The sequence below is a fragment of the Zeugodacus cucurbitae genome, chromosome 2 (assembly GCF_028554725.1).
Source record: "Zeugodacus cucurbitae isolate PBARC_wt_2022May chromosome 2, idZeuCucr1.2, whole genome shotgun sequence".
In the NCBI taxonomy this organism is placed as follows: Eukaryota; Metazoa; Arthropoda; class Insecta; order Diptera; family Tephritidae; genus Zeugodacus; species Zeugodacus cucurbitae.
The window spans coordinates 74,888,245-74,907,918 of record NC_071667.1 but is presented as its reverse complement, the minus strand read 5'-3'; the positions used below and the strand labels follow the sequence as shown (position 1 = coordinate 74,907,918).

Here is a 19,674-nt window from a genome sequence, read left to right as displayed (position 1 = left end):
AATAAACTTCCTATTAATATATTTAATTTGCTTTTAAAAATCAAACAAAAGACGTTTAAACGTAAATCTGCTTAAGTCAAAAATTGTTGTTTTTAAAAAGTTCATAGATTTTGTAAAAAAAATTTGAGATTGGTTATGAATGTTATACTAAATCAATAAAAATTTGATTTATATGTACCAATCTAAACGAGAATCGGATATCTACCTCGATTATCCGCTGAAAAACCATTACTATAGATAAAGTTAATAATAATGTATGCCACTAATCAGATATCTAGATTTTTATTCAAAAACCAGATTCTGATAAACGAGTACTCGCATTTTTATCTGTTTTTATCTCTGATAGTTACAATATCTGTATGAAACTGCAAGCTTTAGTATTAAGTATACTCGTAAGTTCTGGAATAATTCAACAATTTTTGCTCTAGACAAATTACCATATCTTGAACATTATTAAAATTTATAGTTCCCTATGTTTTTAATAAATTAATGTTCTATGTATTAAAAATATATTCCAGATATACTAAAATTTTTTGAACGATTTGCAAACGTTTCAGAATATTTCCAGTAAACCGCTTAGCAATAGAATTTTATTAATTTATATAAAATGGTTGAGAAGCACGAACGAATTTTCAATTATTGATGAAACGTGTCTTTTACAAGGACAATATTTCAAACTAATAATTCATACGTTTAAATTTCTACTATATTTTAGAAAACCATTACTTTTTATTTGTGCATACCATACTTTTATTTCCCATGAACAAAGCAAAATGCATAAATAATGCCACGAAGCAATAAATGATGAAACATCTCTTAACAATAAAATATACACGAAGCGAAACAAAGATATTTGCGAAACTATTTTATTTAAATATAAAGAAACGTCATCATCTATTATTTCTGTGCATTTACGTTTGCAATTTGCACCGAAATGAGTTTTTTATTTTATTACCCTGCCGCCTCCCCTCAGTAACTTTAATCATCTAATGGCTTTTGCGCGGCCACCCTTTTGGGACCGTTGGACTCACTGACAGACTGACTGACTGCCAGCACCACCAGCGAAGCTACGTGCCTCGGTATGCCCATCAATGGGTGCAATACCTAAGCGGTGTGCATGAATATAGCTTCTTTGTGACCGCGCTGATCGCCGGAATTCGTGCGAAGTGTGCGCTCATCGCCAACGCGACCAGCTAAATTTCAACTTTAAGCAATGGCGATGATTAATTTCCAACAAAACATGACAAGTCACTTGATATCTATACCTTTAGTAGTTTTTATTTTTTATATTTTTCACATTTTACTTACTGCAAATAGTGCATAACTGCATATACTCTAATATATATATATTTATATATGTACTTACATGCGCACGTAATTTTCTCACCGCAAATAGCTCAGCAGCTGCTGCTGTTGTCATTAAGCCACTCATAGAGTCGCTGGCATCACGTGTTGACGTTGTCACTGGAAATTGTCATTTATTGTTGTTGGCTTTCAATAGCCGCCCTTCCTCCCCGCCAACAGCAAGATAATTAATCTTTAAATATGACTTCCTTTGCATTTGATCACAAAGCGTTTATGGTGAAATTTATTTTTTTCACAGGCACTTACTGATCAGTCATCAGTTTGAGCTCATCAACTCTTCTTACAAACATGTGTAAATATACACACCACCCACCACTGATGCTTTACCACTGTTGAGCTTTTCAATTAGTTAATTTTCGTTGGTTGCAATTAGCTTTAGGGTAACCCGCAATAGTTTGTCAGTTGCAGTCAGTGTCGATGTTGCGGCATCTTGTTTGTTGTTGCTATATTTAGTAAGCTTTGTTGTATTCTGTTAGTCTTGTTGTATTCAACGCAATGTCGGTGGTGGTGGTGGGTGCAATTTTGGCTGTTGCTATTTTTGTGGAGTGACATGTGTTGGTGGTTAGTTGCGCGGGTCATGGGTGCATGGCAAGTGGTGGTTGATAACTATCGCAATTTGGTGTGAAATTCTTATGCAATCATGACTATTTACTGATGAGCTATAGATATAAAATTGAACTTCCCTAACTCTGATGATTATTCGCATAATCCATAAAATAAAACTTCGAGCTAGAGAGATTTCGAGTCATGGAAGGTAATTTGTATGAAATTTGACTTCTATTGCCAATTAAAGAGTTCGTGTTAGGAAATTTTAACAGTATTTTTACAGTATCACAGGATGATTGTTGGTTTTATGAATATTTTAATTTAACGATTTGCCAGGTTTTGTTGTTGCTTTTAATGTTAACATAATGAATATTTAAAATGAAACATATTTTTTTTTATTAAGTATATCAAATACTTCCTCAAATTTTGCAAAAAAAAATGTTGTGAGTAAGCAAGAGAGTTAAAACGATATTTACAAACTAGTTGTTCAAGAGATCGTGAAGCTTAGCTTATAGAAATAATTATATTTATCAGATGAAACAAATGTTTAAAGAAACATTCCAAAATCAAAAGATATCGATAAGGTGCTGAATTATTACAAGAATACATAATCTCCAACTAGATGGACTAAAATCTATATCTATATAGGTAATATGATATAACCCACCCTTATGTCTTTTATGTTGCCTGTAAAGGGTCCATCAAACCTAACGTAAATTTGAGCTATAAAATCTTAATATAATAAACAGTGAAATAATGTAGGAATACTAAGAGAATGTTAGAATAGTAGAGGTTATCTTTTTTGAAGAAGAAAACAATACTGCGACCAAAGACGACACTAGTTTATGTGAGAGAGCAGTGATATATACAATAAAGTAGTTGATTAGATCATTCGTTATACAAATACCCTTCCGGAGGTGGATCCGGGATTTCCAAAAATCATTAAGACGGGATATACAGTGAGCTTAACCTCAGATAGTAATGCAACAAGGTCACAAATAATTACAAAATCTCATTGTAATGATTTTCAAGGGAAACCTAACCTAAAAATTTCCAATTGATATCCAATATTTAAATTTGTTAATCAAAATTTGCTTGATTTAAATGATTTACTTGTAATTATTATTATTAATACCTTTGAAGTATTTGCTTTAAAGTTTTAATTTAAAAAAAATATTTAAGCTTTAGAACATTACCGTTTAATTAAAGCTCACTAGTTTAATGCCGCCCACAGCACGTAAAAACAAGCTAAAACGACAATGAATATACGAAAGAATTATGCACATAATTATATATGTAAATATGCTGCCATATACTTGTACACACTCCTAAATATTCCCAAAAAAAAAAAATGCAAAAATCAGTTGTAGATACATACATACATACATATATATAATAAATATATGTTTGCTTGTCAGTGTCTACGTGATAGCTGCAGTAAACTCGTAAAATACCTTCACTTTCTGTTGGCGTTTTTTTAATTTCTGATATAAATATATGTATATATATTTCTTTAGATACATACATACACACAGATATGCATGAGTACAACGGCAAATCTTCGACGCTCCTTATATTTTCGTATGCTTTCTTGTGCTTTTGCGCTGTGCCTGACATTCGTGCAAAATGTCAAATATTACTTGTGTTGCATATTGCTTTTTTATACAGTTCTTCATTACTGTGCTTTACTACATCTCATGATATTTGCAATTTCGGTCCTGAGCCGCCCAATTTTCGCAAAGTAGAAAGCAGAAATCGCTAAGACATTTTTCGTTCGTTTGCTGATTCACACAACATTCGTTTCGATTTGGAGAGGCGATGATCGTGCGAGCGACAAACTTTTGTATATTTGCTTTTGTTGTTGTGCTTATGGTTTGCATATTCTTTGTTATCTTTTTATACTTTAGCGCTTGAGCACTGTTGTTGCACACACACACAGATACAGCACCCCTTTCCCGCACCGCCGCCAGCACTTATTCATCAAACACTGTGGCTGTCGCTGACGGCGGCTGCTGCGCTGTGAGCTTTAGCGCAAGCGGAAGTTGTGTTAGTGAGCGCGCGCCTCTCACTTGAAGTTTGCTCAGCCATATGTGTGTTTGCAAAATTTTGTATTTTCGCATTCCGCTTTGCTTTGCGAATTCTACAGCGCTACCCTGACCAACGCACTGTACTCAATTGTCGCTAGCACGTATGTGCGCGCGCTATGATGTGGCGCGAGAGTCAACGTAGCTCTACTGCTTTGTTTGTGTGTGTGCGTGTGTGTGTGTGGGGTTGTGCCTTCAAAACTTTGCCATTTGCAAAAATATCTGCCGCTTATCGTTGCGCGCCGCACACATACATACACGCGCACACTTCTCACATGTGTGTATGTAAGAGAGCGCGTGAGCGCGCGCACTCCTTTTCAATGCAGTAATGGCGTAGCGTACGTGCGCGCTGCATTTGTATGCGTTGAATGCATTTAGGCGCGCTCACGAATGCAACGCTTTCGCATGCTTTTTTTTTGCAACTTGCCGCTTTGCCGATGACGCTCTCTCTTGTCGCTCGTGTTGCAGCGAGCGCATTGCAGTCTTAGCTTTTGCGCTACCCCTTTTCTTCTATTACTGCAGCGGCGGCTTGGCGCTCTTGCTTGTTTGATGTACTGTGTATGTGTGTTTGTGTATGCGCCGCGCTCACCCATTTCCTATGTGTTGGCATGCTGAGCGCGCTTTGCCGCGACCAGGCAAACTGCCGTCGCCGCTGCCGCCGCAGCCAACCAATGCGGCGGCCAAGACCAAGACCAACCAGACCGTCTCTGACTGTGACTACGCTGTGCTGTGCTCCGCTGTGACTGTGCTGTGCTGAGTGCGAGCAGACGGTATTTCGCGACAGTTTCCAATAATCAACAATAAGAAAATTATATATTTTTTAAAAACAAAAATATCTTCTACATACACAGGAGCATAAAAATTATAAAATCAAATAAATAAATAAATGTGAGGAAACAAATAATTAAGTTACAGCGATTATAAATATATTTAAACAATTTTTGTGTATAATTTTCGTTATGTTTTTTATATGATAAAAATAAAAATAATTAATTTTGTTACGCCTAAGCATAATTATACGTGATCTCAATCAAAAGGAAAGCAAAAGTGTGTACGCGCTCCGCCGACAATTGTGTGCACGCGTTATACTGTTTTTTTTATTATTATAAAATTAAAATTTATAAGCGCGCGCGCAGCAAGTGAATAATACAAAAATATATATATTACCGGCGGTATACATATAAAATAGAAATATCTGAAAAGTAATACTAAGCCAATAGAGAGCATATATAAGCAGCAGTGTTGCGGTGACAGAAATTGCAGTTCAAAAGTGACAAAATTCCAAATATAAATTCAAAAGGTAATTAAAATTATTGTGGCTGTGTTGTACAAGTATTTTGCTAAATTTTGCATTGTGACTGCGTGCAGCGAAAGGCGAAAAACGAAAAAATTTTATATTTTAACTTTGTGTCTGCCTTGTTGTGCGTGTGTGTATTGGTGTCGTCGTCTGTGGCTGTGGCTGCGTGTTTGTGTGCGTGTATGTGTGTGCGTTGCTGAAAAAATATTAGCCAAAGCACAAGCGAAAGTCTTAATGAAACGGAATGCAGAAAATATTGAACAATGAATTGAGTTAGAGATTAAAAATAAAATGAACAGATGAAAATAAAATATGGAGTAAGCAACTAAAGTGACGGAAAAAGTACAAGTATTAACTACAGAAAGTGAGAAAAATAAAAAAAAAACGAAAAAATATAATAAAATAATTTAAATTGCACAAAAAGAACTTATTTAAGTGCTTATTAGAGGAAAAAATAAAATAAAAATATAAAAAAAAAATATTTAAAAACTCACAAAAAATATTTAAAAACTCACAAAACGTGCTTTTTTACGAACCACAGCGCGCTCAAATTAACAAAAAAAAATTTAAAATATCTACAAAATAATTTTTGCAATATACAAAAAATTCCATGCAAATACAAGCGAAGCTATTTAGACACAATTATACCTATATATTTAACAAGCAAACGTCGACAACTGCGCTAAAAGACTGTTCTGTGTTTGTGTGTGTCTGCGTTTTGACTGCCTAACACACGCGCCCCCACATTGCCCCGGCGACGCCATTATCACGCATATATACATACATTAATACATATATATATATTTATATACACATAAACAGCTACAAAAGTGCATTTGTGACTGTGTGCGCCGCGCTTTGGAGCTCCCAACATACTCGCCTACAGACATACACATGCACTTGCTGTACTGCGACTTTGCACAGCAAACGTCTACTTCCATTTTCATTTTCATTTCCACTTCGCATTCAACTTCTTCCATTCGCGTTACTCTGCGTCTACAGAATGCGTCGCAGCTCCTGCTCCACTGGTTTTCGACTGCAAGTGTATTTATACATATATAAATACCTACATATATATAATAAATATATGCATATACATGTATATATGTCGTATTATATATGTGTGCGTGCAATTGAAAGTGCAAACATGAGATATTAAAATTCAAACGTACAAAGCAGTACAAATTCAACTGCAACAACCTGACAACCGGCCAACCAACCAACCAACCAACCAGCCGATCTACCGTCCGTCCGACAACCGCTTTTTGCCGACACACCTCCTCGCCGACACTGTCTCACCTTCACCTTGCACGCTAGCCAACTAGCTAGCTAACTGGCTGGCTGTCTGGCTGCTTGGTGGCTTGCTTTTTGTTAGCTGTCCGTCAGTGCGCCGTTCATTGTCGTCGTCGTCGCCATCATCATCATCATCATCGCAATCGTCCCCATCGTTTCCATCATTCTTTGTTTCATTCCATTTCGTTTCGTCGTTCACTTCTCGTGCAACCCCAAAAACGCCAACGAAAATCCAGTCAAACGTAAATTTTAGTCGCAATTTACTCGATTGCTTGTGTTTGTGTGTGAGTGAGTGCATTTGCATGTGTGTGTGTCAGCAAGTGGGACTGCAGTTGGCGTTGTGTGCGTTCGTTACAGTGGTGTTAAATGCATAAAAAGTGCAGCGAAAATTATGAATTGCAATTAAGGTGATTAATGTGTGTTTTAAGTGAAAATGAGAGCGTAGAAATTTATGAAATGAGAAAATAAGAAAGAAAATAAAAATAGTATATAAAAGGAAAATGAGGGCAAATGAGTTTATATAAATATTGGTCATTAATTTAGGAAATATTTCTTTTATTGTATCATAATTTACACCAACAAAAATATTAAGCTGTGTTAATAGAACTTTTAAATACTTCTTTTCGAATAATTTTACCTTTTTTAACAGATTTTTGATTACAGAGCTCAATTACATTTTAAAAATAATGAAATTGGACACATGAAAATAAATGTTTAAACCACCGAAATTTACGAATAGAATAATAAGATTTAGATCATCGAACAACAACAAGCATCAAATACTGTACCCTGAAGTGATTTAAGAATATAAAAAATATATATTAATATAATATATAAAGTGTAGTGTAGGTAGCTAATATCTCTATTCGCGTTCCAGCAATACTACCGAAACTAAATTAACTTACAAAAGCAGACTATATTCGTGAAAAGTGTCTACTGGTGACTTCAGAGAGCTGCTGGACAACACTACTGCGTCTAAAAAATTTGGTTGGTCTCCACGGTTGCGTTGTAACGTAGACTACAAATAAATATAGAAAGATAACAAACTCGTAGGGAATGGAACCTAATGCTAAGGTGACTAGGGAACTAGTAGGTGTTCATTTTAGTTTGAGTGGATCAATTAGTATATAAAGTAACAATGATTTAGTAGACACCAGGCTTATATTACGAAACTCTACTGACCAGCTAAAGCTAAACTAAAAATGATTATCGATTATCAGAGTCAGAGTTGCTTTTATGATGATGATGCTTTTGAAGATGAAGTCCATACATTATTTGTTTTTGGAGATCATGAGAAGTATATAAACATTTCATGTAAATATTATGTTCCAACTGTCCTCACATCTATAAAAGCGGAAATTCATACCTAGAGGAAGAAATTCATATTTAGCTTAAAGAAAAATGACACGACTTTCGACATTTTCAAAGATTTTAAGGCTTTGTAAAATTACCAATTAGAAAAAATATATAGATTTATAAATATGTACATATACATATAATAGAAAAATAACTAAAGAACTGGTCGAATATCATACTGCAAAACTTGAAAATATTGCGTCATTTACATATTATTGGAAAAATTCTTAATTAAACCTTTTTGTTGAGATTTTAATTTGCCACTTTCAGTATTTTTCATAAAATATAAAGCAAGCTTTTTAATCTCAATATTTTCTAAAAAGAAGTTTCATTTATTGCACTAAACCAGTAACTAGCCACTTTACTCGCTTCAAATCGGCATGTGCCAACACACAATTCGTCGCAATTTGCCGGCTACTCGTTGTTGTATGGACGCTTTTCTTCTGGCATACCAAACGTTGCCTCTCAGCGCGACCCGACTGCTGCAGTGCGAATTCTTTACACTTATTTTTATTTCCACAACATTTGTAATTCTTTTAGTTTTATTTCACTTTGGATTTGCTATAAAGTATATTCACTCGCTTGTACATCGCTATGCGCTCTTTACTTTGTGCATAAAATAAAAATAAAATGGATAAATTTCTGTTCGTTGTGCAGAATGCAACTGTATTAGTTTAGTGGCTTTTGCTTGTTCGATTGCAATTGTTGTTGTTGTTGACTTTTGGTGTTCCCGAGAAATGTTTGCCAACAATTGCAATTACAGCTCCAACATGTACGCCATTGTTGTCATACGTGCTATCAGTTCACGATATTTTGTTGGTGTGTGTGTGTAAAGGGTATAAAATTTACACAGCTGCATTAACCGGCTAGCAGATACGACTTTCTGTAGCGATTTCTTTATATTTTAAGTTATTGCAATCGCAAAATAACCGCTAAAGGGGTGAACGTGTTGCCAAAAGCAAGCGTGTGTCTGCGCAACCAGTTAAATTTCAAGTTTGTTAAAGCGCTATTATTAAGTAATACAAGTCTTAATTTGGAATTAGCCAAAATAACGGGATTTTATTTGCTGTTTTTTTGACAAAAAATTATTTAAATTTTTTTTACTTTTTATATATGAACAAAATCAAGTATTTCTTGAAATAGAAAGCAAATTCTATATTCGTGACAAGCAGCGACATGCGAATAAATATATTTGAGAATTCGAGCAGTAGCTCTTGCAAGTGATCAACGCCCACAGACGCGACATGCAATTGTATGCCAACGAATGCATATACTTATACATATATATGCATAAATATATATTTATATACATATATATGTATTTGAAGACATGCTGATTATTATTGGGACACTTCAAACTGCAAGCTGACAGCGCGTCCAACGGCTGGCTAAAACTTGAGCACAAACATTCATATATAATATTATGCATACATGAACAGCAAAGTAGCATGCAAACAAACCTAAGCGCTGATATAAAATGCCATAAAAAACAAGAAGAAATGTTTGCTCTACTACATACTCACATGCCTTCCATACATATTTACCGGCTCACTATCTATTTATGTACCTACTTATAAATTATTCCCGCTTCGTATCTTCGGCAAATAAGTAGATTCGCGAAAAATGTGCATTTAGCTGACAGTCTTGTTGGCGCAGCAGCGACTTTTTGTCCGGCCGGTGGGCAAGTTGAGTATGTGCATACAAACACTCATACATATACAAATTTACACACAAACACACACAGTTAGTTGAGACAACCAAGCGAATGGCCCCAAAATGCGCTTTTGTTTGCCTTTCTTCGAGTATCTTTACTTGCATAGAGCGCTGTGTTGTGTTTGTATGTTTGTTGTTGTTGCCTTTTATTTATTCTGTTTTTAGTTTGCCTTTGCATTGCGACTGCAATTCACGTCACAATCGCATTAACGCGCCGTGGGGAGCACCATTTTGTCCACCATTTTGTTCTTGTACTTGTGCTGTTTTGTTGCTTTTGCTGCCTTGTCAACGCTGTCGCTGGCGCAGTTGGCTTTGGCGTCGCAGCAATAGCAGCAGCACTCATTGCAGTCACAGCCACGAAATTGTAGTCAAAGCAATGTTTTTGTTGCTGTTGTTTTGCTAAATGTCTTCGATAAAATTTTTAGACATTGTTGTTGTTGTTATTATTGTTATTTCCTTTCTTACTTTGTTCGCATGTTTCACAAAGTTTTGTGCACGAAATGTATTTAATGAAATTCGCTAAGTCAAAAAAAAGGTAGCCAAGAGGCATAAGAAACAACAAAAACACACACAGAGGCGTACATAACTGCGAACATGCACAAGTACACAAACAACAACAGTGTGCCAGACATCCACCAACCAACCAAACAGTCAACCAGCCAACCGACCAACCAACTAAACGGAGAAGTAAGCGATCGTCTGACCCTCTGCCAGACTAATCGACTAAAATTACTTACGCACAGACATACATACATATATTTGTACTTAAAATGGTTGTATATATGTATGTATGTAGGTAGGCTTCGCCTTAGTTCAGAACTCCAGTTTGACTTGCACATTGCAAAAGTAGAAGTAGAAGTAGAAGAAGAAGAAGAAATAAAAACTAATTTGAACACAAAACTTTGGTTTGTTCGTAAGTTAGGCAGGAAGCCAAAAGTATAAGCGGATTGCTATGTGCACATGTGCTTTGAGGAATTTTTATTTACTTTTGATTTTCACGTCTTTTAGCGGAGTTTCGCAGCAATTTTTGATTTTTTTTGAGTTGCCATTATTTTATTAAAATATTTCAATTTGTATTTTAGTCTTAAACTGGACTTTATTTCAACTCTGTATAACGAAAAACTGAATCCTAGAATAATAAAAGCGCAGGTGTTGGAGGTTAGGTCGGAGCTTTTACCTCTTGTCGTCGTTTTCATTATGTGCTAGGGCTCTAGAATTGCTGGGAGCTTATATTTAGATCAAATTAAATCATTTTTGATGAAGCAGTTTTACCGTCGGGCGTTTGATAAGCTTAAATCGTGTTCTTTGTTGTTAGAGCGCACTGTGTAGATATAATATCGCTATTGTGACGTCATATTAGAAACGATAAGGAGAGGTTTATTGATAAGTACACCTCTAATTCTCATATTTAATTTATTAAAACAGCAATAGGTTCTATTATTGTTAAAAAATAATAATAATTAACTAAAGATCTTAATTACCTTTCCAGTACCAATATGAGGCTCATTTATTCTACATCTTAGGTTTATTTTTTATTGGGCACACTAGACCCTCTTTTTTTGAATAAATAATATATGGAGAATTTATCATGGAGAATCAATATTTTTTCAACACATAAATTGTCCTGAATTGACTTGAGTTGTAAGAAAATCATAAAATTCGAAAATTATGTTCGTTTCAGTTGCCAAGATAAACTTGTAAACAAAGACCGATTTCCACATAGTAAAATATGGTATTTATGACATAGATATATATGTATGTATGTATGTATCTAATTTGCATAGAATTTGTGCCAAAAATTTGCAAAGAAAAGATGCGAAATATAAACAAGCCTTTGGTTGCATTTGAAGTCTCTAACAGGCATTGACAGTTGTGACAGCTTGAGAAATGAAAATATAGAAGAAAGATCGACAAAGTTTCTTAGAGCAAATAAACAATGAGTAGAACAAAAATAGCACTAAAACAACAAATCAGCAATAAAAAAAGTCCGAAAAGAAATTTTGACTGTGAAATCAATGTCTTCTTCAAAATTTTATGGACTTTTCATTTGACATATTTAAAGGTTAGATGAGGTTCTTCATGGTGAATTGATACTCTATTTATAGTGATAAGTTATTTGAATGCATTAAAAATATAATATTTTTATTATTAATAAAACTGAGTAATTGCAATGAAATAATGCAGAAAGCGCTACGAGATCATTCGCTCAAGATTCTTCAAATAAAGCTTTAAGGAAAGAACTTCTCTCTGCTTCTACTCAAACTTCGCGCATATTATCAGCGCTCACTGATGTACTTCATATATATATAATATGTAAAAATGTAATTTTTTTTACACTCCTCACATACTCGCTTATCAAGCGGCATGCACGTGTGCCGGTTTTGATTGCAATTCGGCTTGGCTTGAGGGCAATCTTTGCACTTTCATAAAATGTCCGCACGATTTGTAATCTCAACCATTGTGATGACTCCACAACGTCTGGAATATTCTGACTACTCGCATTAAGGCGATTATATTTTTTATATATTTATATATACAGATTCAGTGATGCATTCATATATATGTATGTACTTGTAAGGCATACCAAAGCCAAGAAGCGTGTTAAATTGCCATAAAATTGAAATGATAATGCAAATTATTGTAAATAACTTTTAATTATGGTAATTTAATGAAGGGGAGGCAGCATGTTGCCATTTTAGTGAAGAAAAATTGCACGAGGGGATTTGCAACGATAACTATACCCCACGCAGATAATTATTAATTGCATATGGTGCATACCTTATGCAGCACATTTCCACAGTTTTTTTTCATATAAACATACATAGGCAGACATATACATATATATATACCTGTATGTATAGGTAAACTAATATACATGTCTGTAAATATATATCTACGCCCCATTAGTTGGCGTATTGACAATGGTGAATGTGAGGAACAGCGCGAATTTAGGCAAAAAAATTAAAGAAAACAAAAATGGAAAAACAACCAAAAAAAAATTAAAATAAAAAAAGAAACAAAAAAAGAGATTGCGATTCTCGCGCGCGCTGCCAAAAGCACAATCAACGCCCTTTGTGTTGGCGGCGACCAACAATTGTGGCACATTCACGTTGCATGTCGTCTCCACCTACTCTTCCTCCTTCTACTGCCGGCAGCAGCCGCCCAAAGTCACGCTTTTGCTGCAGTTGCACGTTGCTTCACTCTGTCTGTGCAACGTTTGCTTTTACACTGCAGTTTATTTAGTTTTATTTCGCTGTTGCTGTTGTTGTTGTTGCTTTTATTTGGCGCTGCGCGTGCTTGCGTTTGCCTTTTCGGTTTTCCGTGGGCTTTCGCCTCAAGTCTTTGTGGTCGCTGCAATCTGCTGCGCTGTCGTCATTTTACTGCTGCGGCTTGGCTGGTTGGTGTTACTGCTGCCCTCACCTCACTTGCCGACCAGCTGCGCGCTGCTGCAGTGCCTAACACATTGCCGCCATTATTGCAGGCCATCGCCGTCGCCGCGGCCGCTTTCTGGCTCCCCATTTCGCGCTTCGCGTTGCTTGTGGTTGTGTTGTTACTCGATAGTGAGTATGTGTGTGTGTGTGTGTGTATTTGCATATATCTGCAGCTTGCATTGCTATTCTCCTTTAATAATTTTAAAATTCACAAAGAGCTTTCGTCGTCGCCAACGCCGGCCTGACTGTACAGCAAGCGAGAGCACTGCGCGTTTTGTGCTCTCCACTCCAGCGCCGGCAGCAATTCAATTTCAATTACCAACACTTGCGCATGCATATTGCAGCGCCCACTCACACACACACACACATACATACATATCGCTGTACATGAGAATATGTCTGTTTGTATGCGTTGCAGTGGCTTTGGCTTTACAACAGCATTGCCAACTCAACTGCCCGGCACTTTTTGGCGGTTCGCCATTTTTCTACACTTGCAATTGAGCCGGAAGGCGGTTGCTTGATTATACACACATATACATAGTATATACATATATTATATGTATATATATGCTTATTGCGAGTATGTGGTGATGAAGTGTTGTGCTCTTGTTCCGTAGAAACATGTTTTTGCCCATGTAAAGTGGAAAATTCACGTGTAAAGCATTTTTTATGCTTGCGAGTTCGCTACGTGTGCTTCGTTATAATGTTTGTATGTATATTTCTAGTTAAGGTTTTAGTTGGCCTTCAAGTGTTGTAGCCACCTGACCGTAGCAAATTTTTGAAAAACTGGTACTAGTCTCTCATTGACGCTATAATTTTGTATGTCCACAGCAGACTTTTTTATTTATTTCATGATTAATCGAACTAAAGATGGGCAAAGGTACTTAAAATGTCAAGGATCTTAATCCGAAATTTTTTTAAATTCTAGTTTGCATGCAAATCGCTTAAGAAAATGAAAATCAAAGCAAAATCTAATAACCAAATCATTCAAAACTAAAAAAAAGTTAAAAAAAAAAATAATAATAAAAAAATATGTTTATCAAAGTAAAATAAAAATTAATAAAATTAAAAAAAAAATAATGTTTACCATTAATTTTTAATTATTAATATTAAAAAAATATTTATTCTACTTGAGATAGTTTTTTTTAATAAAAATAATTTTATATAATTAAAATAAAATCAAGAAAGTTAAAATTATTATGAATAGTCAAAAAAACTTCCGAATTATTTTTTTCAATCAAAATATTTCTCATCTTTTTTTTAAAATAATTTAATATTTTTTTTAAGTTATTATTTTTGTATTCTCATAAACAAATATTATTTTTTAAGCACAACCACTGAGGAAAATTAAATTATCTTTGATTCATCTACAAACTTTATGCTTGAACTCTGTGCTGTCACGTGATTTTTACTTCTGCTTACATATCACACACATCTAGGATGGAATTTTATCATTGATTTCCATTGAAATCTCATTGTCACAAACATTTCACTCAATTTGGCTGTCAGCCTGCATTAAAATGCCAAAATTTTTTCCCCTTAGTATTGCCTTGGTCGCTACGAAAAATGCACAAGAAATTATTTTCACAGACAAGGCAATCCAAGGCAATCAATATCCATGGCAATGTAGCGAGCCTACAAAATTGCAATGTTTGCACATATTTATGCCGGCAAATGTGTAAAGTGCACACAGACATTCCTTGCTGCACTTGTACTTAGCACTACCGACAGACAGACAGACAGCTACTGCAATGCGCTCAGCACACCACACACAATTCCATCAACATGAGTCTCAGGACTGCATTTCATGGCATGCCATTTCATTTCATTTTGTTTTTTGTTTTTGTACATTTCCTTCTCGATTGTCATGGCGCTACGCCAATTTCGCAATGCAGCAAATTGTCAAAAGAATAATGCAAAGGATACGAAAAAGCAAATACATTATTTACAAGACTAAAGTGCGCACACGACACGTGTTTGACCCGCTTACACGATTACACTGTACGGACACTGGACGGCCAGTAAGCCGGTATGCTCTTGTGTGCACCGCGGTCCATTGGGTCGTGAAGCTGCGGCAGGGAGGTGGGACGGTAGCGCAGTGCAGCTGACACGTTTCAACGGCTGTGCAATTATATTTTAATTAAAAATTTATATAATCTTTTAGTGAGCAGATGAAATTAAATGGGGTCAGGCAGGTGAATGTGACATGAATTGAAAAAGATGCTAAAAAAAAGCTGACAATTTTTTAAAAAATTGTTTTGTACATAAATCTGCTTTTAATTGTTTTATTTATAGCCTTTTCGGCTAATGCATCTTTTTATAGCCTTTTCGGCTAATGCATCTTTGTTGTTGTTTTTTTTCGTCACTTTGTAATACAAAAGCTATTTATTAAATGCGCCTGGAGATTCTAATATTTTATTTAAGCGCCGTTTTTGAGTCGGATAATGTTGTATAACAAATAAAATGATTTATAGTGTTTTTTCAAAATTATTTAAATTTTTTTATAACATCTCTTTTTTATTAATTTTTGCAAATTCAGTTAAGAGTCGACATTTTTTTTAAATTGTTTTTATCATTAATATTTTTTTATATTAGTAGCATAGTTTATTTATTGTTGATTTTTTTAGTTTTTAGAACTTTTTAAATAAATTTTTCTAACAGTTTTAAAAAGTTATAATAAATTGTAAATTATAAATAAATAAAAAAATATATATATAATGTTAAAATTTTTCAATTACAATACATAATTTATTTTTCCATAATTATAAGAAATTTATTTTATTAAAATAGCTAAACTAATTTTTTCATTAAAAATAAAATTAATTTATAATTACATATAAAAAAATAAGAAATATATAATTTTAATTTTTTTTTTCAATTACCATACCATTATTTTTCCATAATTTGCCAAAAAAAAATTTTATAAAAATATTTTTATGAAAATAAAAATAAATCGTGTGCGCACTTTTTTATAAAAATATTTTTTTTTATAAAAATTATTTTTAATTATTATAAATATTTTTTTTATAAAAATTATTTTTTCTCTAAAATTAAAAATAAAAGTAATAGTAAAACAAATAAAAATTAAACTTTTATCACATCTCTTAAAATTTTCATTTCCCACTTTAAACTTAAAGCTCAAATAGTTGCACTCCCTGCAAGCCAACAACATTGTCACACCAACATGTCCTTAAAGCTAATAAGTTCATGCTCGTTATAAATAACTGCATAATATTGCATTTAGCCACTGCAGCAACAGTACCTGCCTGTCTGCCAGGCATGGCTATTACCATAAATCACTAGGATATTCGAGCAATGCACCGGTGAATAGTCAACGACACGCCATCCGGCCAACCAACAAACACACGCACACTTGTACACACACATGCAGTTACAGTTACAAGCATGCATGTAAGCCCAACCCACAACAGCTCCATGCTCCAAATAGTAATTATACTATGTCACCGAGTGGCACCTCTGCTGCATTGCCTGCTGTCGACTCTGCGGCAAAGCGTTATCGAATCCATAAATATTTTCACCCCAACGATTAAACAGAGATTTTTCCATAGTCAAATATGTGCAAACACACACACATATACACTCACATGTATAGCTGCATAATATTTATGGTTGACTGGGCATATCGGTGTTATTCAATGTTGTTATCCTTGCAAAGGCAAATGCAGAAAAATGGCTAAAGAAACAATAACAAAAGCTTACAAGTCTTTAAGTGTGTATGTGTGTGTGTGTGTGGGCACTCAAAAATCGATATTCAAGTTACAAGTTGCATAGCAGCAGTCAGTGCCAATGGTGGTATCCTTAATTCATATATAATATATATGTATGTGTGTGTATTGCCTCTCATGCCACACCAACAACACCCCAATTTTGGCGCGCCCAACTTGTGTCACAACAACAAATTGCTGCCGGTGTTTCCATGGCATTCCTCGTTGTTGTTGTTAATATTGTTTTTTCTACTTCTACTTTATTGTGTTGTTGTTGTTTAACTTCATACCGGAAATATTTGCCCGCCGGCATACTTGGCGCATAGCGCGCCCGGGCTCAGCCAACACCCATGCTGCACGTGGCTTGCTGGGCTGTCAAAGCCGACGGACGGACGGTGCGCCAAACTGCTGTCGTAAAGGATTTATTTGTTGATGTCGTGGCGCAATAGTTTGCCAAGTGTGTATGTGTGTGTGTGTGTTTCTATCGTCTATGCGTCCCAAACAACGCTGAAGTCGTCTATAAACAAACATTGCAAAAATGTCGGTGAGAATGTTGACTGCGTATGTCGCGCGTTCTTGTTGTTGTTTCTGTTGTTGCGTAGCGTCTGCCTTGAAAGCATGCCAGGCGTCTTGCCCGAAATTAGTGTTTTTGTTATTGTCGTATATTTGAAAGTTTATTTACATGCCATATACTTACTCGTAGTCTATTTGTTGTGTTTTGCTGGCATTTTTGGACTGTAGTCGTCATTTTTGCTTTGATGTTTACTTCGTTGTGCCTGGTAAGGACAACTGAACCCGAAAGCCTCCGCTGTCGAACTTCCTGGTTGTGGAGCTTGGTAGGAAAAGAGAAGATCAGAAAAAACAGGAAGCATATGTATGCATGTCGAGTGTGGCAAGTAATTGTGCACGAAACGCGTCTGCGCAGTAAGGATTTACACTTTTGTGCTTCATTTTCCAATTTTTGTTTTCCTTTTTTCATGCCTTTTGGCTCGATTTTTCAAAAATAAAAATTTTCGGAAATCCTTGAAACTTTTTAAAACTTTTTTCTGCAAAATACCCATTTTTGTTCATTTCTCATACTCGTTAGCCATTCCGGCTTTTATATAATGCCAAATACAGTTGAAAACTTTGTTTGTAGACACGTCCAAACTTTCTTTTTTGCGAAAAAAAATTGAAAAATATTTTTTTGTCTTAACTTTAATTTATTTATTTATAAATTGCTTGGTTTTACAGTTATCGATAAATGAGTAATCGATATCACCGATAAACTTTATTGATATTTTCGATAATTGTGAATTTTAAAAGTTATCGATTATGAAAATTCTTTATGCATTCGATATATCTGCACAGGGAAAGTAATTGATCAAAAATGTCTTCAATTTCGATTGCAAAAAATCGGCTTTCTTGAAGAATTGTTTTAAAGTATTGGATAATTTTGTTTCTTAATTATTAAATTAATGTTTATTAGCATTTTATGTTTATATTTACGTAATTTGTTAACTATAAGACAGTACTTTAAGAAATTTTTTTAATCTATGATTATCTATTTAATTTAATTCAATCGATAAATGTCAATAAATATATCGATAATTTTGCATTTATCGATAACAAAATCAGAATACTTACTCAGCGCAAAATTGCATTGCAATTTAAAAAATATTTACATGCATTTCCATATATATTTCAACACAAGTGTAATAAAACACATAAATTCCTACTTCATTGTCACACCAAACAAAATGCCACCCTTAAAAATTATGAAGCTATTTTCAACTTCAAATGTGTCTGCATACGCCGGCAGTGCAAATATGTGAGCACGACGCGACACCTCAACAAGGCGGTGAACTTGTTTTGCCAATAAAATACGCAACACTATATATGTGTGAATGCATGTGTGGGTGTGTGTGCGCCATTGCAAATGTGTCAGTATGCGTTTTCTGGCGTTGAAACACCCGCTTTGAGCTCTCTGAGGGTGTGTCTTGTAACACTTGCGCCCACATGGATGTTATATCAGGCTGTACATGAATGCTGGTTGCTTTTGTTGCAAGGATAACACGCAGACACAACAAAAAGAAGACAAAACAAAAACAATAATGTCCAAATAAAAATAAACACAGTTAGGTTTTTTGGTGGTGGCGTGGGAGTTGTTGTGCACTGGTGGTAACAACACAGAAATTATTGAGGTAGCCAAACGAATGAATATTTGGCAATAAAGGCATACAAACAGGCATATATATATGTACATATATGTATGTATGTAAATGAACAGACAGTATGAAGTGCAAATTGCATAAAATTGTAAATGAAATTGTTGATAGATAAATTTTCTGGCTTTTGTATTTATTTATTTTAATTTAATTATTTTTTTTTAATTTTTTTCATAATTTCTGCGGCAAAATTTGGCTTGTCAGCCGAATAATAGCATAGTTTGTACTCTTGATCCAACACTTCTGGCATTTATTTGGCAGCTGCAAAAGTGCATATCATGCCACAGCAACAAAGTGTTGCATGTGTTGGTTGTTGCCACATGCCACATACCTACCACACTTGGTGTATTCCCATGCATCGATTCAATTACTTGAACATTGTTAATTTACATGATAGCCATTTTGGAGCATTTGACTTTGTTTGTTGTTGCAAGCCGGGCGGTTGCAGGCGTTGGCGGGGTGAGAGTGCTGCCAAGCCACTTTGTTTGCATTGTTTAACCCCATTTGCGCATTTCCTCTTTGACAATTTCGCATTTGCATAGACACAGCAGCTCGTGTGGCGCTTGAGTGCGGCATGTCAAGTATGCAGGTGTCTGGGTGTGTGTGCAATTTTGACATTTCCAAAAGCATAGCGCTTACAGCCGAACAAACAAACAA

At 34.9% G+C, this 19,674-nt stretch overlaps 1 protein-coding gene across 26 annotated transcripts in view; it reads left to right on the top strand.

Moving 5' to 3' along the window:
* Nucleotides 1–19,674, top strand: part of LOC105216098 (heterogeneous nuclear ribonucleoprotein R) — a 127,595-nt gene that overhangs the window by 62,535 nt on the left and 45,386 nt on the right. Inside the window, exon 1 of one of the 26 annotated variants that reach the window (XM_029042783.2) lies at nt 4,701–5,295. The exons of the other annotated variants lie outside the window; for them this stretch is intronic. The gene's annotated coding sequence lies outside the window, so the exon portion shown is untranslated. Of the gene's footprint in view, nt 1–4,700; nt 5,296–19,674 lie in introns of those variants that run through there. 26 annotated transcript variants of the gene reach the window in all.